Consider the following 26,059-nt stretch of genomic DNA (forward strand, 5'->3'; position numbering starts at 1 on the left):
TTTTGTTTACGGCTGACATGCGGCATTGCTATGGCTTAATTGTGGCCCAAATCTGGCAAACAGGAGTGGACCGCCCAAGTGCCATCTTTCCACGCGGTATGTGGGCCAGATGAAAGTGTCAAGTGTGGGCTGGATCTGGGCCACAGCAATTTTGGTGTCTGGGTTAGATGTGGCCCAGTTCTGCTTCATTTGTTTTGTTTACGGCTGACATGCGGCATTGCTATGGCTTAATTGTGGCCCAAATCTGGCAAACAGGAGCAGACCGCCCAAATGCCATCATTCCACGCGGTATGTGGGCCAGATGAGAATGATGGCACTTGGACGGCCCGCTCCTGTTTTCCAGATATGGGCCACAGATAAGCCATAGCAATGCCGCATGTCAGCCTTAAACAAAACAAATGTGTGACATAGTTAATTTTAATTCTGGCTCAGATCTGATACCTTTCTCTGGCCCACATACCACATGGAATGTTGGCAATTGTGCGACCCGCTCCTGTTTTCCACATTTGGGCCATAAGAAAGCCTTAGCAATGCCACATGTAACCAACAACAAACCAAATAAACCACACCTGGCAACAGTTGATTTTTACACAAACCCTGGTCTTTCCCAACATTCCTCACGTGGACCAAAGCAGCATGGAATGGTGGCACTTTTGCAATGCACTCCTGTTTGCCAGATCTGGTCCACAAGCAGGACATTTGATCAGTCACATGTTAGCCAAGAATTAACTAAATAAACCATAACTGTGTGTGTTTGTGTGTGCGCGCGCACTAAGTGAACTCTGCATCAACAATATCAAACATACAGTAAAGAGATATGGCCCCTCTTTATGTTAAGGTAAGTTACAATCCAAAAACATTTCTGAAAACATTTGCATCATTTATTAATATTGCCAAAGAACAACCCACTGCAAGTTTACATTTTCAAAACTGGAAAGCAATCTAAAAAAAAATATATATAAAAAAAATAAACAAACACAAAATATGTGCATAGAAAGCATTGTAGAAACTAAATAAAAATAAAACATGTTTCCAGTAGCTTTGGTCATCATTATCTCCTTGACTGGGCCCACCTTCGTCATGGCAATCTTGCAAGCCTTAATTGGATACACAAATGATAAAAACTGTTGACTCAGTAACAGAACGCTGATTATACAATAGTGTTGAAATACAAAACAAACACACACGCACAACTATTTAGAAGCCAAATTAAATTAAAAGAAAAACAAATAATTTATTTTTACTTTTTACTAATAGTGAAGCTGCAAGTTTTAAAAACTTTAAAAACAGCTCTCTATGTGCTTTAATGAAAGCAGCACATTAATACTGAATGGTGAATAAATGGACTGGAACTACCATTGCATTAAACGGTTTGGTAACACTAGTCTTATTTGTTAACATTAGTTAATGTATTAACTAGTATTAACTAACATGAACTACATTATTTATTAAGCTTTCTTAATGTTAGTCAATCATTGTTTGTTCATGTTAGTTTACAGTGCATCAACTAATGTTAACAAATACAGCTATTGATTTTAATAATGGGTTAGTAAGCATCACAATTAACATTAACTAAGATTAATAAATGCTGTAGAAGAATGGTTCTGGCCTCATGTTAACTAAAGTAGTTAACTAATGTTAACTTGTAAAGTGTTACAAATGTTTTAATGCACACCTTGCAGCCAATCAAAATCAAGTATTCAGACAGACCATGGTATTATACACATATAGCAAAAACACAATGTAACTGACTTACAGGTGTCTTGGACCCTCCTTCGTTTCTCTCTTTCTCTTCTCCCTCCGTCTCGGTCACTTGCAAGATGAAGCCATTTTTTAATAAATGATTCTATCTCTTGATCAGTGGCCGCAGCTGTCAGTCTGTTGTTTCTGACAGTTCCTAAAAAAAGATAACATTTGTAAATGCAAGGATGGATTACACAACCTTTAAAATCTTGGGACCCAATTAGGGCCCACAAGCCAAGTGCATAGTTTGTCAGCGCCAATGTAAAGAACATTTTGGCCATGGCCAAGGACACTCTTTGCTTCCAGATGCCCAAAAGGAACAAGTTTGACACCTGCTAGGAAAATCGGACTGCGTCAGAAAATGGATTATGGATTATGAAATTATTGGTACCCCTAGATTTTTTTTAACGAGTAAAATATCTCAGAAGTATATTTCCATTATACCTTTTTTAGCACACCATGGTGAACATAGAATTGTCCAGTTATGACTTCTTGTTTCACAGGAGTTTAAATAGGAGGAAACACAGAGGCCAAATTCCCTTAATCATTCATCACAATGAGTCAAACCAAAGAATATAGTTCTGATGTGCATCAAAAGATTGTTGAGCTTCACAAAATAGAAAGTGACTCTAAGAAAGTAGCAAAAGAATTGACAATCCCCATTTTGACCATCAGGACAATAATTAAGAAGTTAATCAACTAAAGATGTTACGAATCTGCCAGGAAGAGGACGTGTGTCTATATTACCTTAATGTACGGTGAGGAGGAGAGTTTGAGTGACCAAAGAGTCTTCAAGGATCACAGATGGAGAATTGCAGAGATTACTTGAGTCTTGGGGGTCAGAAAGCCTAAACAAATATATCAAACAACCCCTACATCAAAAAACATGTTGTTTTGGGAGAGCTTCAAGAAATATCATCCTCGCTCCACCAAAAAAAAACTCCAGCATATCTGAAACGCAAGTATCAAACGCGAAACGCAAGTAACTTTGTGGGCGGATCCCGGCCGCTGACGCTATTATACCGGCGGGATAAACGACTCTTGCGTCCGACGCAAACCTAAAATGGGTTGGTCTGAAGTAGCTTCATTATTCATGTGGTTTGGGCGTAACGTGAAATAAACCAATCAGATTTATACCCAAGTATAAATCTTATTATGGGTCGTGGTTGGATCTTCCAACACAACGGTCCAAAACAAACATAAAAATCAACATAAAAATGGGTCACTGAGCACAAAATTAAGCTTCTGCCATGACCGTCCCAGTCCCCTAAACTGAACCCTATAGAAAATGAGTGGGGTGAACTGAAGAGAAGCAGCATCAGCATGAACTTGTGAATCTGAAGGATCTGGAGAGATTCTGTAAGGAGGAATGGTCTCTGATCTCTTTTTAGTTGTTCTCCAAACTCGTCAGGCATTATAGAAGAAAACTCAGAGCTGTTATCTTTGCAAAAGATCATTATGGCCAGCGTGTTTTGGAGAAAAGCATTTATTTCATAATGTGATTTACCCCCCACTTTCAATTATTTTACTTCAATGAAAGGTTAGATTTTTGAGATTTTTAAAAAATAAAAGATCAAAAAGATAAACAATCCAGATTTATTTTTTACAGCTATTTTTGATCATATTTACCAGGGGTGCCGTTAAGTCTGACCACAACTGTACTTGAACATTACTTGAGAATACTTCATAAAATAAACTTAAAGTATATATTTATTTAAACTAGCCTATACTTTTTCATAAGGGATGCAACAGGTAATATGGATATATCCATTGCCTGTTGCATCAGTTTCTCATTGTATGAGAGTTCCATACAGTATGTGTGGGGATGGACAGCAATGTTTGGGATTGTTTCCACAATTAAGCTTTTAGTGATAAACTGCTGGCTGCCATACCCTTGCCAGGGCAGAGCAGTACAAGTGCTTTACTGTTTACTTTTTTTTAATCAACCTTTTTTAATAATTTCGTAATCTGAGCATTAATATGCATCAAGCATGCAAGAAGTAGAGAATGGACTTATTAGACTGAAGATAGTGAAATGTAACACTTACCAGTAATTACATCTTTCAGCTGGAGTCTGTGGAAAGCTGTTTTGCCATTGATGCCACGCCAGTTGAGTTGTTTGCCAAGGGAGTTGGTAATACAGTGCCCCATAACCCGCCAAACGCTATCCTTAATGTCAACTCCTCCAATGAAGCTCAATGCAGTAATCTAAAAAAGATCATTTAAAAGCCATGGATACATGTTTTATATTAACACTACTCACAGTTACCCAATTCAGAAGAAAATTAAAAATACATTATATAGGGCTGCACAGTCAATTAATAAAATTTTAATCACGATCACGAGTAAACCACTGTCTGATCACGTGGCTTAATGAGCCAATAATCAGAGTTGTTCCCTGCACCGCGCAGCTTAGTTTCTAGATATAGAAACTAGAATGTTTTGCCGGACTGGACAAAAGCGAAGCGAACTGGACGAGAGAGACCGAGGGTGTCTGTGCGCGAGCAATAGTGCGCGAGAGAGACCGAGGGTGTCTGCGCGCGAGCGACTTCAAATAACAAGAGACTTTTCAAATAACAATGACTCTGAATTTTATTCACCGACATCGGGATCCCACTTACATGGCTACCTACAAATAAATCAATAATTTGACACAAAATATTGATTTAAAAATGAGTTTATTGATTTAAAAACGATTGTATTGCTTCCGTTAAAGAACTAAGTTCTGTTATCAAGAAATAACAGACCGCATTCTACATTAGAATTTAACCAAGCCATGTAATAATAGGTACCGGTAGTCTATCCTAATATTAATTATAAATACAATGTATATAAAATATTATAAATACAATATAAAATAATAATAAATGATTTATTTGTATTTATTCTTTAAGGAGATGCACTGAATTTTGGTGAATAAGAGAACCTATTTTATTTTGCTGCACATATTTGTACATTAGCAGGAAATGTAGCACAATATGGATGTGAAAGCAGGTATGTATAATTGGCCTATGTGACAAAAATGTGTTTTGGTTCAAATCAACAAATAATCGTGATAATTAATCGTGATCTCAATATTGATCAAAAATAATCGTGATTATCATTTTGGCCATAATCGTGCAGCCCTAACATTATATCACTTCACGCTTAGTTGGCATTTAGAAAAGTCTCATTTTTGGATACTTGCTTTCTTAACCTGTTTTCTACTGTAGGCCTGCCACTCTATCACTGATGCAGCTCCATATTCAACTCACAAGGTGAAGTTGCAGTGTCCTTGAGGTCTAGGGCCGTTGAATGCTTAAATCTGATTGGTTGACAAACGTTCTACGGTGTGCAATTATTTTCAGGGAACCGCACAGCTAAAGTAGTTCCGGCAGGTCTTGACCTCATTACAGTTCCATATCACTTTGCGTAGTTAACTGTAATAACGGAAAATAGGATACAATTCATAACAAGAAAAACTTTAAATTTAATTTAAATAAATGAAGAACAGTCATATATAATATAATCAATAGAAAATTAAACTGAATATTTAAATAAATTGATAGTCCTGCTGCACGAGTTTTTGTAATTATTGCAGATAATATAGCCTAACAAATAAATAATTATTGAAAGGCCTATACTTGTTAAAAGGGCTTTGTGTTTCATTTATTAGGCCATCTGTCACTAATAGAAAAAAAGAATGAACGAATTAATTAAAACGAATTCAATTAATAAATAAATAATAATATTGACGCACATTTCTCTCTCTCTCATAACTGCATTAATAACTGCATAAAGCCGGGGACACACTTACTGTAAGGCCGTGAATGTAATTTGATACTTATGACTGATCATGCGCGCGTATTCAGCGCGTTCAGTCACAGTCAGATAATGTTTCTAGTCGTTAAGTGTGTCCAGCATAACTCTGCTATCAGCGGCTCAAACCTCCGTTACTAACTCTAAAATGACGTTCTGGAATTAGCAACGGAGCATGGGTTTAGATGCGCAAGGAATTAGTCCTACATACAAGAGCGTTTTAATGACAAAAACTTTACAAACGTCTTGAAATACATCATCTGAACAATATTTCGAGATGTGGTAACTGTAGTATAAGCGGAATAATTGACTCCAGGCCATTGAATTATTATAAAAATAATGCACACCCGAGGTGTAACGGCCACGACGCAATTATTCTTTACTTGTTCATTTCGCATTCAAGTAACGTTAGCTTAGAGTTGAACTGCCAAAATAATGTAACTTCGAATATAAATTATTCCATCAACTCTATCACACAACATGCGGACTCCAACTGGATATAACGAAGCAATCGCTAACAAAAAGAAACATATATCGATCTTACCTTGACTTTTTGCAGTCCGTCCTCCCTCCAACTGACAATCTTCTGACGTTTGAGCGCCTTTTTCGCGCTTTCCGGCTACGTTTAAATTTAAAGGGCCGTCAAATCGTCAGTTAGATTTTTTTTTTTTTTTTTTTCACAGACAACTACAAATGCAGTAAATATTTTATTTATACAAAATAGAGATCTAGTAGTAGTAAGTAGTAAGCCGAAGCAAAAAAGTGGGACAATTTTGTCATGAATTGTCATGGTTGAAAAAGTTATAATAATAATATTTTATCATAGCTGCTTCTGCTGATTTGTCGTTCGTTTACTCTTATATCAATTGTCAATTAGTATTATATTTTTTTTAAGAAAGATTATTTATAGCCTGAATATGACAGGTGTGTAAATGTCAATTATATTTAGCCAGAAATGTAAAAACAATTAAAGGTTTATTTATTTTAAATAAAATATTTTTTATTTTAAAATAATAAAATATAATATTTGTTTTATTTTAATATATATTTTTATATATATATATATATATATATATATATATATATATATATATATATTAAAAAAATATAATATTTGTTTTATTTTAATATATATATATATATATATATATATATATATATATATATATATATATATATATATTAAAATATAAAAAGAAAATGTTTTATTAAATGTTAAAATATTAAAAATATAAAAAAATATTTAACATGTTTCAGGAACCGTGAATCGCAACCTTTTTGACTTCAATGTCCCCTTATATTCTCCACAACAAATCCCGTACATTTGTTATAAAAATAGCCAAATAATAAGAAATATCTTGATTTTTGATGGTTTTAGTTTGTCATCATTTTAAGTCATCTTGAGCCTGAGGCCCCATTGGAAGTTTGTCTGGGTCTGCTCTAGAAGTTAGATGAAGTTAGAGATAAGCAAGGTTTCACCGAGTAGGCAACAACATGTTCCTGGCTCAACATCTTTGTTGATCCTGGAACAGCATTCAACTCGACCAATTAGATTTGAAGTTTGCAGTTATGTCAAGTTTAGGCTTACAAGTAACCATGCTTCTAGATCAGTGTTATTATCATTTCCCTCTGATTGTAGGTTTAGGGTTAGGGTTAGGGTTAGGGTTAGGGTTAGGACTATTTTTAGGGTTAGGACTATTTTTAGGGTTAGGACTATTTTTATGGACAGACTGTTGTTCCAAGATGAAAAAAATATTTTGATACAGGAACATGTACTTGGCAAAATCATTGTGCCCCAAGCTTTGCACAAACAGCAACTAAAGTATCTTCTTGCACATCCCAAAACCATAAAAACTCATAAGTTTGAACCTAGACACTTAAACTTTTCTAGACACTCTACCTACAAAACATATGTCAGCAATAGCATATATGTCATAGATGTAAGTACATGTACATCCAGCCTAAGTGTCTGCTGCATCCATACTAAAAATATTGTTAAAATGTTGTTTCAAAAATATTCAGGCCATTACAGTTTCAAACTCTTTCCTTTTTAAGCTAAATTAGCCATTGTCAGAAGTGTTGCATCCAAGCCATGAATGGACGGACCACTTTTGGTTCCCATCCAGATGAGCCAGTGCTCACTGTGCCATATCTTTGCCCAAACTGGCCCAGATATGTTTTAAGATAACTGGGCCACATTTGCAGCATTATATGTGGGACACTTTTGGCTCACATCCAGATGAGCCAGTGCTCACTGTGCCATATCTTTGCCAAAACTACCCCAGATATGTTTTAAGATAACTGGCCCACATTTGCAGAATTATATGTGGGCCAATTTTGGCTCATATTCAGATGAGCCAGTGCCACTGTGCCACATCTTTGCCAAAACTGGCCCAGATATGTTTTAAGATAACTGGCCCACATTTGCAGCATTATATGTGGGCCACTTTTGGCTCACATCCAGATGAGCTAGCTAGTGCCACTGTGCCATATCTTTGCCAAAACTGGCCCAGATATGTTTTAAGATAACTGGCCCACATTTGCAGCATTATATGTGGGCCACTTTTAGCTCACATCCAGATGAGCCAGTGCTCACTGTGCCATATCTTTGCCAAAACTGGCCCAGATATGTTTTAAGATAACTGGCCCACATTTGCAGCATTATTTGTGGGCCACTTTTGGCTCACATCCAGGTGAGCCAGTGCCACTGTGCCATATCTTTGCCAAAACTGGCCCAGATATGTTTTAAGATAACTGGGCCACATTTGCAGCATTATATGTGGGCCACTTTTGGCTCACATACAGATGAGCCAGTGCTCACTGTGCCACATCTTTGCCAAAACTGGCCCAGATATGTTTTAAGATAACTGGGCCACATTTGCAGCATTATATGTGGGCCACTTTTGGCTCACATCCAGGTGAGCCAGTGCCACTGTGCCATATCTTTGCCAAAACTGGCCCAGATATGTTTTAAGATAACTGGGCCACATTTGCAGCATTATATGTGGGCCACTTTTGGCTCACATCCAGATGAGCCAGTGCTCACTGTGCCATATCTTTGCCAAAACTGGCCCAGATATATTTTAAGATAACTGGCCCACATTTGCAGCATTATATGTGGGCCACTTTTGGCTCACATCCAGATGAGCCAGTGCTCACTGTGCCACATATTTGCCAAAACTGGCCCAGATATGTTTTAAGATAACTGGGCCACATTTGCAGCATTATATGTGGGCCACTTTTGGCTCACATCCAGATGAGCCAGTGCTCACTGTGCCACATCTTTGCCCAAACTGGCCCAGATATGTTTTAAGATAACTGGGCCACATTTGCAGCATTATATGTGGGACACTTTTGGCTCACATCCAGATGAGCCAGTGCTCACTGTGCCATATCTTTGCCAAAACTACCCCAGATATGTTTTAAGATAACTGGCCCACATTTGCAGCATTATATGTGGGCCACTTTTGGCTCATATTCAGATGAGCCAGTGCTCACTGTGCCACATCTTTGCCAAAACTGGCCCAGATATGTTTTAAGATAACTGGGCCACATTTGCAGCATTATATGTGGGCCACTTTTGGCTCACATCCAGGTGAGCCAGTGCCACTGTGCCATATCTTTGCCAAAACTGGCCCAGATATGTTTTAAGAAACTGGCCCAGATATGTTTTAAGATAACTGGCCCACATTTGCAGCATTATATGTGGGCCACTTTTGGCTCACATCCAGATGAGCCAGTGCTCACTGTGCCATATCTTTGCCAAAACTGGCCCAGATATGTTTTAAGATAACTGGGCCACATTTGCTGCATTATATGTGGGCCACTTTTGGCTCACATCCAGATGAGCCAGTGCCACTGTGCCACATCTTTGCCAAAACTGGCCCAGATATGTTTTAAAATAACTGGGCCACATTTGCTGCATTATATGTGGGCCACTTTTGGCTCATATTCAGATGAGCCAGTGCTCACTGTGACACATCTTTGCCAAAACTGGCCCAGATATGTTTTAAGATAACTGGGCCACATTTGCAGCATTATATGTGGGCCACTTTTGGCTCACATCCAGGTGAGCCAGTGCCACTGTGCCATATCTTTGCCAAAACTGGCCCAGATATGTTTTAAGATAACTGGGCCACATTTGCAGCATTATATGTGGGCCACTTTTGGCTCACATCCAGATGAGCCAGTGCTCACTGTGCCATATCTTTGCCAAAACTGGCCCAGATATATTTTAAGATAACTGGCCCACATTTGCAGCATTATATGTGGGCCACTTTTGGCTCACATCCAGATGAGCCAGTGCTCACTGTGCCACATATTTGCCAAAACTGGCCCAGATATGTTTTAAGATAACTGGGCCACATTTGCAGCATTATATGTGGGCCACTTTTGGCTCACATCCAGATGAGCCAGTGCTCACTGTGCCACATCTTTGCCCAAACTGGCCCAGATATGTTTTAAGATAACTGGGCCACATTTGCAGCATTATATGTGGGACACTTTTGGCTCACATCCAGATGAGCCAGTGCTCACTGTGCCATATCTTTGCCAAAACTACCCCAGATATGTTTTAAGATAACTGGCCCACATTTGCAGCATTATATGTGGGCCACTTTTGGCTCATATTCAGATGAGCCAGTGCTCACTGTGCCACATCTTTGCCAAAACTGGCCCAGATATGTTTTAAGATAACTGGGCCACATTTGCAGCATTATATGTGGGCCACTTTTGGCTCACATCCAGGTGAGCCAGTGCCACTGTGCCATATCTTTGCCAAAACTGGCCCAGATATGTTTTAAGATAACTGGGCCACATTTGCAGCATTATATGTGGGCCACTTTTGGCTCATATCCAGATGAGCCAGTGCTCACTGTGCCATATCTTTGCCAAAACTGGCCCAGATATGTTTTAAGATAACTGGCCCACATTTGCAGCATTATATGTGGGCCACTTTTGGCTCACATCCAGATGAGCCAGTGCTCACTGTGCCACATCTTTGCCCAAACTGGCCCAGATATGTTTTAAGATAACTGGCCCACATTTGCAGCATTATATGTGGGCCACTTTTGGCTCACATCCAGATGAGCCAGTGCTCACTGTGCCATATCTTTGCCAAAACTGGCCCAGATATGTTTTAAGATAACTGGCCCACATTTGCAGCATTATATGTGGGCCACTTTTGGCTCACATCCAGATGAGCCAGTGCTCACTGTGCCATATCTTTGCCAAAACTAGCCCAGATATGTTTTAAGATAACTGGGCCACATTTGCAGCATCATATGTGGGCCACTTTTGGCTCACATCCAGATGAGCCAGTGCTCACTGTGCCACATCTTTGCCCAAACTGGCCCAGATATGTTTTAAGATAACTGGGCCACATTTGCAGCATTATATGTGGGACACTTTTGGCTCACATCCAGATGAGCCAGTGCTCACTGTGCCATATCTTTGCCAAAACTACCCCAGATATGTTTTAAGATAACTGGCCCACATTTGCAGCATTATATGTGGGCCACTTTTGGCTCATATTCAGATGAGCCAGTGCTCACTGTGCCACATCTTTGCCAAAACTGGCCCAGATATGTTTTAAGATAACTGGGCCACATTTGCAGCATTATATGTGGGCCACTTTTGGCTCACATCCAGGTGAGCCAGTGCCACTGTGCCATATCTTTGCCAAAACTGGCCCAGATATGTTTTAAGAAACTGGCCCAGATATGTTTTAAGATAACTGGCCCACATTTGCAGCATTATATGTGGGCCACTTTTGGCTCACATCCAGATGAGCCAGTGCTCACTGTGCCATATCTTTGCCAAAACTGGCCCAGATATGTTTTAAGATAACTGGGCCACATTTGCTGCATTATATGTGGGCCACTTTTGGCTCACATCCAGATGAGCCAGTGCCACTGTGCCACATCTTTGCCAAAACTGGCCCAGATATGTTTTAAAATAACTGGGCCACATTTGCTGCATTATATGTGGGCCACTTTTGGCTCATATTCAGATGAGCCAGTGCTCACTGTGACACATCTTTGCCAAAACTGGCCCAGATATGTTTTAAGATAACTGGGCCACATTTGCAGCATTATATGTGGGCCACTTTTGGCTCACATCCAGGTGAGCCAGTGCCACTGTGCCATATCTTTGCCAAAACTGGCCCAGATATGTTTTAAGATAACTGGGCCACATTTGCAGCATTATATGTGGGCCACTTTTGGCTCACATCCAGATGAGCCAGTGCTCACTGTGCCATATCTTTGCCAAAACTGGCCCAGATATATTTTAAGATAACTGGCCCACATTTGCAGCATTATATGTGGGCCACTTTTGGCTCACATCCAGATGAGCCAGTGCTCACTGTGCCACATATTTGCCAAAACTGGCCCAGATATGTTTTAAGATAACTGGGCCACATTTGCAGCATTATATGTGGGCCACTTTTGGCTCACATCCAGATGAGCCAGTGCTCACTGTGCCACATCTTTGCCCAAACTGGCCCAGATATGTTTTAAGATAACTGGGCCACATTTGCAGCATTATATGTGGGACACTTTTGGCTCACATCCAGATGAGCCAGTGCTCACTGTGCCATATCTTTGCCAAAACTACCCCAGATATGTTTTAAGATAACTGGCCCACATTTGCAGCATTATATGTGGGCCACTTTTGGCTCATATTCAGATGAGCCAGTGCTCACTGTGCCACATCTTTGCCAAAACTGGCCCAGATATGTTTTAAGATAACTGGGCCACATTTGCAGCATTATATGTGGGCCACTTTTGGCTCACATCCAGGTGAGCCAGTGCCACTGTGCCATATCTTTGCCAAAACTGGCCCAGATATGTTTTAAGATAACTGGGCCACATTTGCAGCATTATATGTGGGCCACTTTTGGCTCATATCCAGATGAGCCAGTGCTCACTGTGCCATATCTTTGCCAAAACTGGCCCAGATATGTTTTAAGATAACTGGCCCACATTTGCAGCATTATATGTGGGCCACTTTTGGCTCACATCCAGATGAGCCAGTGCTCACTGTGCCACATCTTTGCCCAAACTGGCCCAGATATGTTTTAAGATAACTGGCCCACATTTGCAGCATTATATGTGGGCCACTTTTGGCTCACATCCAGATGAGCCAGTGCTCACTGTGCCATATCTTTGCCAAAACTGGCCCAGATATGTTTTAAGATAACTGGCCCACATTTGCAGCATTATATGTGGGCCACTTTTGGCTCACATCCAGATGAGCCAGTGCTCACTGTGCCATATCTTTGCCAAAACTAGCCCAGATATGTTTTAAGATAACTGGGCCACATTTGCAGCATCATATGTGGGCCACTTTTGGCTCATATCCAGATGAGCCAGTGCCACTGTGCCACATCTTTGCCAAAACTGGCCCAGATATGTTTTAAGATAACTGGGCCACATTTGCAGCATCATATGTGGGCCACTTTTGGCTCACATCCAGATGAGCCAGTGCTCACTGTGCCATATCTTTGTCAAAACTGGCCCAGATATGTTTTAAGATAACTGGCCCACATTTGCAGCATTATATGTGGGCCACTTTTGGCTCACATCCAGATGAGCCAGTGCTCACTGTGCCATATCTTTGCCAAAACTGGCCCAGATATGTTTTAAGATAACTGGGCCACATTTGCTGCATTATATGTGGGCCACTTTTGGCTCACATCCAGATGAGCCAGTGCCACTGTGCCACATCTTTGCCAAAACTGGCCCAGATATGTTTTAAAATAACTGGGCCACATTTGCTGCATTATATGTGGGCCACTTTTGGCTCATATTCAGATGAGCCAGTGCCACTGTGACACATCTTTGCCAAAACTGGCCCAGATATGTTTTAAGATAACTGGGCCACATTTGCTGCATTATATGTGGGCCACTTTTGGCTCATATCCAGATGAGCCAGTGCCACTGTGCCACATCTTTGCCAAAACTGGCCCAGATATGTTTTAAGATAACTGGGCCACATTTGCTGCATTATATGTGGGCCACTTTTGGCTCATATTCAGATGAGCCAGTGCTCACTGTGCCACATCTTTGCCAAAACTGGCCCAAATATGTTTTAAGATAACTGGGCCACATTTGCAGCATCATATGTGGGCCACTTTTGGCTCATATCCAGATGAGCCAGTGCCACTGTGCCACATCTTTGCCAAAACTGGCCCAGATATGTTTTAAGATAACTGGGCCACATTTGCAGCATCATATGTGGGCCACTTTTGGCTCATATCCAGATGAGCCAGTGCCACTGTGCCACATCTTTGCCAAAACTGGCCCAGATATGTTTTAAGATAACTGGGCCACATTTGCAGCATTATATGTGGGCCACTTTTGGCTCATATCCAGATGAGCCAGTGCCACTGTGCCACATCTTTGCCAAAACTGGCCCAGATATGTTTTAAGATAACTGGGCCACATTTGCTGCATTATATGTGGGCCATATTTGGTTTACATCCAGAGTAGTCATTGTTGATTGTGCCACGTTTTTGCCATAGGTGGCCCACATTTGGTTTGTGATATTTGGGCCATAATCATTATCTATCATATGGGCCACTTTAGGCTCACATTCAGATTACACATTGCCACGAGTGCCGCATCTTTGCCTAAAAAGGCCCACATGTGATTTTAAATATTTGGGCCATATTTGCCATTTTACATGTGGGCCACTTTAGGCTCAGATACATTTGGTCCGGGCCATAAGAATGCCTGCAGTGCCGCATCATTGCCTGAAGTGGCCCACATCCGTCTGCTATCTGGGACAGATGTAACGTAAGTTGCAACTTGTGTGATACAGTGCTGTTGGACTACAATCCCCATCACTCTTGTTGGACTCATTAGTCATCATCACACTCAGCTGTTCCCACTCACCTTGTTAGTGTCTGTCTATTTATACCCTGTCTGTTTGATCACTTGGTGTGGAATCCTTGTATTTGTCACCCGCTTCCCAGAGTCTGTTCTCGGTTTGTTTAAGTGTTTATTTCGTGTTTTTGGACTGCTTTCATGGACCTTGACCTTTGCCTGTTCCTGGTATTGTGAGTACGGATTACCCATTAATAAACTGTGCTTGAACTATCACCCATTTGTGTGCGTGTCGTGACAAGTGCTTAATATGAAAATACATTACAAATACATTTCAGTGGTAACAGATAAGGTGATGATGATCATCATCTTTCTTTATTATTGTTAGCACTACCTCAAACTAAAGCGGCGTCTCTTCGGTTCGGAGCTGTCATTTTCTTAAATGAGCCGCGGCAATGTTTCAAATGAGCTTCTAATGCTAGACAAACGCCTTTATTTTCAACGCGATCACCTTGTACCCAAACCATTTCGAAACTAAGGAGCCGTTTGTCCGCTGATTACATACAAGCTCCTCGGCGCCGCGTTTGCGGGACTCATGTTTCACGCTGTTGGGGATTTTTAAAAAGTGACGTGAGTGGAAGGGCGGCACCGGCGCTGTGTGTGTGTGTGTGTGTGTGTGTGTGAGCGGGAGGCAGAGTGGCGGAGAGATGCGACAGAGTTGTGAAATTGCAGGCGCGGCTCGAAATGGCTGTTATTTCAAATAGCGTAGCATATTTTAAACTAATCGGTTAACCGGTTTCAACCGGCTAATGAGGCTCGGTGGTCGGTCAAGAATTTTTTTAGTTTTCGCCATCCCTAATTATAGCAGTCAGCATCAAGTGCTATATATCATTTTAAACAGGAGAACTTGAAGTTTCAATCTAGCTCATTTTAATTCCCAGTTTTACATTTATTTTGTCTTACAGTGGATTGATTTACCAGATTTAAGAAAAACCTCCTGAAGTTTCCTGATGTTTTCCCTTTAGAAAGTTATACTTGGATATTCTAGATTTCCAGATGAAATTTTGTCTACATGTAACAATCCCTAAGCAAGTTATAGCAATTTATTACAACATTACTATAGGTGATTTTCAGTGAAAAGGCAGGATAAATACACACACTAAATATGACTAACAACTAGGGGTGTAACGATATTCAAACCGAACCGAAAAACCGTGATACACCACCTACGGTTCGAACCGCGATACTCTCATTTTGAACCGAAAGCGCCCCGCCCCCTGCTGCTCCGCCCAGCTCTCACTTTACCTTGTCACAAAACTATTTTTTCTGACATTTGATTAAATAGTAATTAGTAGCCTATATTGTTAACAACTAATGAAAGCTGTATTTTTACTAAATATACACTTACTTTTGATTTCCAAGTGCATGTCACGTTATATTTGGTGATCGATCACGCTTGGCAGTTAGACTGCAGTGTTTCCCACACATAGACTAATTCGTTGGCGGTGCGCCACAGAATCAACACCGTCCGCTACATATTACGTTTGAATTTTTATCCCGCCAAAGCCTTATTTGATCGGTGAGTGATGTATAACGTTAGATGACAGACTGCTGCGCTTGTGACAGATTGCATGTTACTGAAAGAACGAGCAGAGAGAGAGAGCTCGGCCGCGCGCGCGCACTCTCACCTTCTTCAAACTGTCTTGCACTCCCTCCCTAGCGCATATTAATCAAAATCTTGAATTTACACGGTGGTAAAAGGTCGGAAGACCGAAGCTTCACGTGGAGCATTGGGAGATTTTTTTTTTTTTTCCTGAACCGGTGTTGTGCTAAAAAAAAACGTTGCCTTATCTTCTCTGGAAAGCGTTCAGTAGGCTACTCAGCTGAGACAAACCACACTTTCAATAAACCTAAAAACCTATCTAGTGATTAATGTTTACTGTGTTGACTCAAATCTTGTGCAATGTCCTAAACTGACGGGATAATCACACAACGCGTACACGTCCGCTAATGACACCTCCGATTCGCGCACTAATGACTCATTTGAACCGATTCCATTGAATGAATGGTTAAAACAACTGATCTATCCAACAACTCACCAGACGTCTAAATCGGTAATATTTTAATAAATTAAACTTTATTATAAACTCTAGTTAACTACATTTAGTTAACATCAACTATTAATAAACTGCACTTCTACAGCATTTATTAATCTTTGTTAATGTTAATTTCACCATTTACTAGTAGCCTTATTAAAATCAAAAGTTGTTAACATTAGTTAGCCTAATGCACTGTGAAGTAACATGAATAAACAAAGGATGAACAGCTGTATTTTTATTAACTAAGATTAACAAAGATTAATAAATAATACAGTAAAAATATAGTTATGAGTTAAATTATTGGTATTGTTATTAAGTTAAAAGTGAATAGTGTTCTTTATTCTTGCTGGTGCCCTGCCAGGAACCTCCTGCCCCCACAGCAAACCGAACCGAACCGAACCGAGGCTCCAAAACCGTGATATGAACCGAACCGTGGCATTGGTGTATCGTTACACCCCTACTAACAACGGATAAGGACTGATTGAACTGAAGGAACTAAATACAAACACTGATGAACATGATGAACTGAAGACAGGTGACACAGATGATGATAATTAACGAAGAGTAATGAGGAGCGGGAAAACTGAACAAGGAAGACATGTGACTGATCAAAACAAGATAAACAAGATAAACAACAGGACAGATGAACATAACTGTGACACACACAGAATAACATTATAACTTAAACACACTGAAATGCAGTTTAGTGTGATAGTGTAGAGCGAGTGAGACAGCCCTGCGTTACCTCACAAGTTTAATTCGTCTAATAAACTGTCCTGTGTGAGTAATTCAGCACTTGCGGGTAGTCCGGTAGATTAATGTCCTTATTCCTTTATATCCGCGGGACTCGCGTGTGGCGCTGATATCTGTCTCTCATTAGCACTCGCGTCTGCTTCACACCACAGTCATGATAAACACATCAATGTGTTCACTCATCCATAAACATTCTTAGATCCATCAGCTTGACGACAAGTTCCATAATTCCTCAGGAAATGTTGCGTCATCAACCATCGCCTTTGTTATTGTAAGAGGTCAGCAACACCTAGCGGCAATTTTTTTTTACATATTGTATCTTTAATGATTCATTAGATTCATCAGTACAACTTATAGCTTACAAAAATGTACAACTATATATTTTTTGGCAAATATAACTATTGTTACCCGCTTCCTATTAGTGATCACATTACAGATTTGCGTTATCACTTTTTATTCTGCGTTTAGACGAGCGTTATGGGGGGAAATCTGCGTGCATATGGTGACGCAAAAGTGTGTGAGATTGGATGTAGTGTGCACTCCAGACGGCTAGGTGGCGATGTGGAGCACTGAAAGTGAAAGTGACGCTGACACAGTTTGTCATGTTTAATACGGTAAAGCTGCTGCTTTAACCCTCGGCGCTCTTTGCGTGTCGCTCAATAATGACAGATTTTTTTTTTTTTTTGTCAATGAAATTAATGCTATATTTTAGTTTGATAATGTTTTGTTAATTTCCTGTACTGGTGCATGCCTGTGACGTAAACACGTATGCGACGCCTTCACGGTCTAGCAGACTTCTGAGCTTTTACCGTTTTTCCCTAGACGGGAACGCGACGGTGGAGCACTTTTAAGATCTCCACTCTGGAGGGTGGTTTCACTTTTTTGCGTTTTTAAGCCCCAAAAACGCCGTCGCCGAGTAAACGAAAGGCACATCCGATAGAATATTTTTACGTTTTCACCCGCGAGCGTTCTCGTGTAAATAGGGCCTTAAAAACATCATTAACTGGATAATCATTTCACTCTGATGGATACAGCACAGCACAGTCTTCCTCTTTGCCTCTCCAGATGCCCAGAACCAGAAACTACAGATCAGCATTAGATGTTCAGTACTGCTTTTTGTGTAAATGAATCTGAATCAATAGCAGCTTTTCCATTGTCGCGCCAGTGCGAGTTACTTTTTCAATGCCAATAGCCCATCAGCGCTGCACTAAAACCCACCCTTAACACGTGTTACAGTTCGACTTGTAGCTGCAAGAAAAAAGGGCGATCACAAAATAAATACAGTTACAAAATATATATGTATTACAAGGTTCTAAGGGAAAACATAATGAAATGAAAAATAATGGAAGACATTCAAACGCTGACTAATCCAACCATGGCCACGAGGAAGGCAAAACAGAACGAGGATCTCGTGATGGTAGAGGAGTTCGAATCCAACGGGATCTGCCACGAGCCCATTCCTGCGAAACACAAGAAAACAACAGAGAACATCGAACAACCCCACACCATCCAGACCAGGTGTTCACAATAACTCCATCACAGACAGAGAGAAGGCAAAAATGGAAATAACACGGCAAGACCATGACACACGCCTCTCTGGAACAAACATCCAACAGGGCTATCAACTTTTGAGTTTAGCTTGGAGTGAGATTTCACAATTTATTTCATAAGCTTGCGATTTGATGTCGGTTGATGCTCGATTTCGATTCATTTCGATATATAAATGGGGTACAACAGGGCTGAAGGCGCACTGCTGTCAAAGGTGCATTTGATTTTATTCTCCTCTGAACCAGTAGATGGCACAAAACTTGCTGCATAAGATTTTGGACTTTAAAAGATTTTAAAATACTATATTTATCATACTATAGCTGTGTCCCAATGTGAAGGCCACAGCCTCCGAAGTCCGTATTTGAAGAGGAGCTTCAGAGGAGTCCGCTTCACTATGGTCGGTGGCAATGCCCCTGTCATGAGAGCGGAGGTCGCCACCCTGCTGGCGAAGGGTGCGATCGAGATGAGGCGCAATGAGGTCCGGCTTTACAGCCCCTACTTCATTGTCCCCAAGAAATCCGGCGGGTTACGACCAATCCTGGACCTGCCCGTCTTGAACCGTTCCCTTCACAGGCTTCCGTTCAAGATGCTCACGGCCAAACGCATTTTCGAATGTGTGCAGCCACAGGATTGGTTTGCAGCGATCGACCTGAAGGACGCCTACTTTCATGTCTCCATTCTTCCTCGACACAGACCGCTCTTGCGGTTTGCTTTCGAGGGGCAGGCATACCAGTACGCAGTTCTCCCATTCGGGCTGGCCCTGTCTCCTCGCGTCTTCACGAAGGTCGTCGAGGCAGCCCTTGTGCCGCTACGGCAACACGGTGTTCGCCTCCTGAATTATCTCAACGACTGGCTAATCCTAGCTCACTCTCGGGACCAGGTTTGCGAACACAGGGGCCTAGTGCTCCGGCACCTAGCCCGTCTGGGCCTTCAGGTCAACTGGGAGAAGAGCAAACTTTGCCCCGTGCAGAGGATCTCTTTTCTCGGTTTGGAAATCGACCCGGCACGCCAGGCAAGAGTGCGGTTCCACTGAAACTTTTTCAGATGCTGGTGGGGCATATGGCATCTGCAGCTGCGGCAACGCCGCTCGGATTGCTTCATATGAGACCGCTTCAGCACTGGCTTCGCGATCGAGTCCCGAGGTGGGCATGGCATCAGGGCACGTTCCGAGTACCAGTTACTCCGACCTGCCGTCAGACCTTCACCCCGTGGACAAACCTCTGTTTTCTACGGGCCGGAGTACCCTTATGTTTCCAGGCATGTTGTTGTCTCAACGGATGCCTCCTCCACGGGTTGGGGCGCAATGGGCATGCTGCCGCGGGCTCCTGGGGGGTATCATGGTGGATATCATGTGGATTAATCTGAGAAGACATTGCAGCATATAATATCACAGACTACCCTTCCATCCTGGAAATCTGCAGGGTTGATGGGTTCTTCCTCGGGGGCTTGTATATGTAGGGCAGGGTGTTGCTCCCCTCTAATTATGGCAATATTATGGAGAACAACACATGCCACAATAATGTCGCTGGCCCTTTCAGGGGTTACCCTGAGGTGACGTAGGCACTGAAAACGTGCTTTCAACAGGCCTAAGGTCATCTCCACTCGGGCTCTCGTCCTGCAGTGTGCCATATTGAAGCGCTGCTGGGGGCCTGCTTCAGGTTCTGCGTAAGGGGTAATTAGTGTTGGTTGGCATGGGTAACCCCTATCTCCCAGCAGAAAGCCATCAATCTCTCCTGTAAGAAAGTTCACATTAGGGATGGGCGTATCGATCCTGTGGTATCGATATATCGATATACTCGCGCCTCATTTGGCATCGATTTCCTTAAAAAATATCGATATAAACTAACAAAATTATAACTGGTGGTGTATGCATCACTTTCAGCTGTTTAAGATTACTTCCTTAAATTTCTATGTGCCGGGACACCCCTGGCTGTACCTGGCGGTGTATTGAGCTGGCCCATGTCACGTGATAGGAGACGAGTGAATGAGCGTGAGCAACATAGTGCGACACAGCCGACAACGACACACACACACACACACACACACAGCCAACCAAGGCCACTAGCCCAGCACGAAAGTGCCGACCCAGAGGCCGCTCACGTCACGTCTGCCGACCCAGAGGCCGCTCACGTCACGTCTGCCAACCCAGAGGCCGCTCACGTCACGTCTGCCGACCCAGAGGCCGCTCACGTCACGTCTGCCGACCCAGAGGCCGCTCACGTCACGTCTGCCGACCCAGAGGCCGCTCACGTCACGTCTGCCGACCCAGAGGCCGCTCACGTCACGTCTGCCGACCCAGAGGCCGCTCACGTCACGTCTGCCGACCCAGAGGCCGCTCACGTCACGTCTGCCGACCCAGAGGCCGCTCACGTCACGTCTGCCGACCCAGAGGCCGCTCACGTCACGTCTGCCGACCCAGAGACGGCACTTCACGCCAGTCCAGCCGAGCCAGCACTTCACGCCAGTCCAGCTGAGCCTGAGACTGAAAGCGTCATGACAAAGCTGGTCCCGTCCAGCCCAGAGTTTCACAAGATGCTGGTCCCGTCCAGCCCAGAGTTTCACAAGATGCTGGTCCCGTCCAGCCCAGAGTTTCACAAGATGCTGGTTCCGTCCAGCCCAGAGTTTCACAAGATGCTGGTCCCGTCCAGCCCAGCGTTTCACAAGATGCTGGTCCCGTGCAGCCCAGCGTTTCACAAGATGCTGGTCCCGTCCAGCCCAGAGTTTCACAAGATGCTGGTTCCGTCCAGCCCAGAGTTTCACAAGAGGCCGGTTCCGTCCAGTCCAGAGTTTCCGGACCGCCGCCGAGCCTGTGTCCCCTGACAATATGGCCGCCGCCGAGCCTGTGTCCCCTGACAAGATGGCGGCCGCCGAGCCTGTGTCCCCTGACAAGATGGCCGCCATCGAGCCGGTGTCTGTTCCTGAGCCGGAGTCAGTTCCTGTTCCTGAGCCGATGTCTGTTCCTGTGCCATGGCCGCCCGAAAGGTCGTCTCCGCCCTGGCCGCCCGAAGGGTCCTCTCCACCCTGGCCGCCCGCACAGCCTGATCCACCCTGGGCGCCCGAAGGGTCGTCTCCGCCCTGGCCGTCTGCACTGCCTGATCCGCCCTGGCCCCCCGTCCTGCCGCAGTCTCCAGGCCCTCTTCCGCTCCACGGGCCTGGCCCTCCATCCCACCCCCGGGTGTAATCAACTTAAGGTGCGCCTAACTTTATGCCGAAAAAATTAGGTAGAAAATAAAAAAGTAATTCGGGAGCCACTTCTCACACGTCTGTTCGCTACATGCTCAAACCTGAAGTTCCCGCGGCGGTAAAATTGCGGGGGTGTATTTGCTGCCTTTGACCGCTAAGAGGCGCTACAATCGCAGACTTTGAAAAGTGTCAGTTTATTCTCTCTATTGCGTAATCTGCCGCCGCGCCGCGGTTTATTGAGAGTGATTTAAAAGTGTTAAAACAGATCAATTCAAGTTAAACATGTAGTTAAATTAATTCATATAATCACAAGACTGAAATTAAATGTAGGCCTAATACATTTTATAAATAATGAAAACATTTCAACACAAAACATTGCAATAGAAAAATATTAGGCTACATCAATGAGGCTTTGCAAGAGCAACATCTTTTCAGCGTACCGACGGTAGCGCAATGGACAACGCAACAGCACGAGCTTCACGGAGCTTCAAACGATGCGAGATCGAATCTCACTAGCTTTGGCTGACAGCGTTAAATGTTTTACCATTCTTGATGCTTAGATAGGTAACTGTTTATTTGAAGTCAAGCGTTTTGTTTAATTATCAATGGCACATTACAACATACATTTGCTACTTTCCAGTAGAGCCGCTGCACAGACGACAAAACTGATGAAGGAAGATTATCAGCCGATCGCGTCAGAAAATGAAAATGACGAAGCTAGTCTTTAATCTGCTAAATTATTGTTTTGTGAATCATCCACGAAATTGAGATGAATAACATTGATACCCGCCATAGCAAAGGAAGAAATTTTTAAAAACAGATCCTGGACATTTCAAGGTTTAAATAAAGTGTCGGGGGCAGTTTATTTATTTAAAACAGGGTTGCATCGAGTTAGAGTTTAATAAGTAAGAAACAGAATCTTATTCTTGCGACATTTTAAATCTGTATTGCCAAAGAAATTGCAGCTAAATAAACAATTAAAACAATAGGCTAGTCTACAAAACGAAAATAGTTCAAAGCAACATAAATTAAGATCATGCGTTTTTCTTTGCTTCTCTCTCGCGCTGGATCTCTTTTATTTTAGTTTATTTAGTCTCCCTGCACTGCGCGCGCCGGGGTCTCTCTCGACATTAAACAAGATTTCAGGGTAAAACCCCATCATACAGCTGATAATACTGATGTCGCTATGTGTCATCCATACAAATCACGAAAAAAAAACTGTAACAAATGATTGAGTCTTGCTTCAAACAGAATGCCTGGTTGAATTCACCGTACAATAAAACGAGGTGGATCGCGAATAAAAGCGCTCTGCAGGCTATCTGCTGCTCACTTGCATTCGTTTAGTTGGCAAGAACGCGTTTCGTCGATAGTTCATGTTTAGATAATGCCAGATTGTTGACAAACACACTACTCAAACGTGTTAAAATTATACAAAACCAGTTGAAACAAATCGATTGAACACTTCAACTGAAAGTGTGTGTGAGACCTCTTTAAATACAATAGCCTACATAAAACTACAATATTTATAATTTAAGGGCCTACATTTGGACACATCGAGAGATTTATCTTTAAAAGTATTTTGCCTTTGCCTGGTCATCAGGCTTACTCTCCATATGAAAGACAGAACATTAACACCTCCTGAACCCCCAACCCCCCACAGGCGATCTGAGTTTGAGACCGACTCAAAACAAAGAGAAGTCGCAATTCACACTTAATTCTAGACATAGCATTAGGCTAGTAAAGTGTTGATAATTAAATAATTAAATTATTTAGGCTACATGTAGGCTAGTAGGCAAATATTTCTGTCATATAAGTTTATTACTAAACATTTAATTATTTCAATAATTGAAGAAATAAAACACTACCTCGGTTTGGGCCAGCTTTTTCCAAGCAAACCTAAATACAAACGCATGTTCATTTGTTCAAACGCATGTTGATTTGTTGTCATGAATACAATGTTCAACTCAATGTTAAATTCCACGGGGATCTTTGGATCCTTACAACCAGGGTGCGCGATTTGTGAAATAGCTATTATTATTATTTTATATATAAATCTCGAACCACAGTGCTTGCTGCTGCTAAACTAAATAACATTTAGATAATAATTATGAACTTAAATGAAACAATATCGCAACATTTCGACAAATAAATTATCGGATCTATTTTTACAATTTAATTCAGGGCGATTTAGCCTAGACTAGATTTAATTATAGCGAGATTTTCACCCTTGTCCGTTCATCATTGGGAAGCGCTCACAGCTTGAGTAGATCCTCTGAACCTCTCGGTTTCATACGATTACCTAATCAGATAACATTTATTAAATATTTAGACATGTAAAGGCTTTAGACATAGCCGATTTCTTATCGTGACTGAGCGGAGGAAAGTGGCTTTCGGTTCATTTTTGTGACGCGCAGTTCCCGGAGACAGAGACGACAGATAGGCTACTTTTGAATAAAAGTTTGAATATGAATAAAAGTTTACAGTTTTGAACGATGTAGGCTACTCTACTCTGATCTGTATGACTAAAAAACTACGGAGTAGCCTATTAGGGCCTAAGTTATTTTAGATGTCTGTTATGAGAAAAATAAATCCAAATGAACGCGCCGCCGCGTCTGCCGAACACTAATTCAACATGCCAGAATAAAACGCGACTTTAGAACAATAGATAGCGCTACTCGGCGTGGTGTGCCAAAATAGGCTACTTAATTATAAACTTCAATATTTCATTCAAAATAATCTCAAAACGCTTTGTGACATTTTGAAAGCCGTGCATGCATTAAGGCACTGGAACCATGAACTGAAACTGGTTCTGATTTTATTGTTTGTCGTTTAAACGTGCCTGTTGCATATCTTTACATTTATATATTTTAAATGGTCTATTGGTGAAGTAATGTATAGCATTGATTACTGTGGAGGGAGGGGGGATTAAAATAATTCAGCAGAAGCAGGGATGTTTAGACCAGAAGGAAATCCCCGTCCCCCTGGCAAATCGCACCTTGCTTAAAACCATGTTTTACAAACTCTTTATAGGAACCAAAAAAAAAAAGGCTATCCTGTATAAAAAATTGTTGTTTGTTTGATTGTCTGCATTAATAACAGGCTATGACATGCATTAATAGGCTAATATAAAATGTACAATAATCTTTGTTTGTACGGGATTCGAACCCGTGTCATCCAAATGACCGATACATAAGTTCTACCACTCGGCCATGAATTTACTCATTTAGAAATGCCCGGTTTATCCAATCTGTTCCAGAGAAGCGCTCATCACTCTATCGTCTCATTCCTCAATAGAGTAGTAAACAAATAATCAGCTTCTTTGCACCTAATTTATTTTTGTTCGTTATTTTTGTTATTATTATTATTTTATCACGCTGCTCCCAACGGGCAATAGGCTTATCTCGCCCACCAACGTCTAGGCTACAATATGAAATAAAGGCTATATTGTTCTCGTCTCTATTTTTAAATTATGATTCTATTTTTCTGTCCTAAACAATGTTCTATAGTAGCCTATTTCATCTGTTAATTGACATTAACCCCGCTTACATTTAAAAATACGGCAATTGCTGTTTTGCACAATGTCCCTCTGCGCCACCTGGCGGTCATTTCGCGAATGACTTTGAAATGCGACTGGATTATTTTTACCGCGGTAGTTTTGCCGCGGTGCCTGTCGCGGCGGTAATAGGCATTCTGGTTGAGTACCATCTGTACATTTACTTACCCTTTTCCAGCCTGTTGCTCAGGGTTGACTCACGATACATCCGTGAGTCATGAACAGAGCCGGGCCACTTGGCCTCCACATTTGTGATGATATGTGCAGCATCACATATGATCTTGACAGTGCACAGAATGAGACATGTTACCGTATTGTGATGTAGTCTTTGGCCATTAGAAACAGTAGGCTGTCAGTGTACCTGCACATTAATACTGTGGATGGACCTCCTGTTGACATAGTCAGCTTCATTTTCGGAAGGTGCAATAATGGGAATATGTGTGCCATCAATGCATCCAACCACATTAGGAAATCCTAAAGGGAATTCTAATTATTAGGTTACTTCCAGGGGTCGCAGAAAGATGTTCTTAACTGAACGTTATTTATCAGGTTAG

The 26,059-nt window shown here is 41.9% G+C and overlaps 1 protein-coding gene and 1 long non-coding RNA gene across 3 annotated transcripts in view; both read right to left on the reverse strand.

The window, feature by feature from the left end:
• Nucleotides 1-26,059, reverse strand: part of LOC307002127 (uncharacterized protein) — a gene marked incomplete at its 3' end in the record, with an annotated part of 53,043 nt that overhangs the window by 24,109 nt on the left and 2,875 nt on the right. The gene's annotated exons all lie outside the window — the stretch shown is intronic.
• LOC307001780 lies at nt 988-6,155 on the reverse strand. 2 transcript variants are annotated; one of them, XR_013798321.1, is made up of 5 exons: nt 6,086-6,155; nt 3,792-3,951; nt 2,491-2,591; nt 1,757-1,897; nt 988-1,097 (listed from the first exon to the last, which is right to left on the reverse strand). It is a non-coding gene; the product is annotated as an uncharacterized lncRNA (long non-coding RNA). The 2 variants fall into 2 exon arrangements; XR_013798320.1 differs by lacking the exon at nt 2,491-2,591.

Source organism: Phoxinus phoxinus (assembly GCF_949152265.1).
Source record: "Phoxinus phoxinus genome assembly, chromosome: 7".
NCBI classification, from domain to species: domain Eukaryota; kingdom Metazoa; phylum Chordata; class Actinopteri; order Cypriniformes; family Leuciscidae; genus Phoxinus; species Phoxinus phoxinus.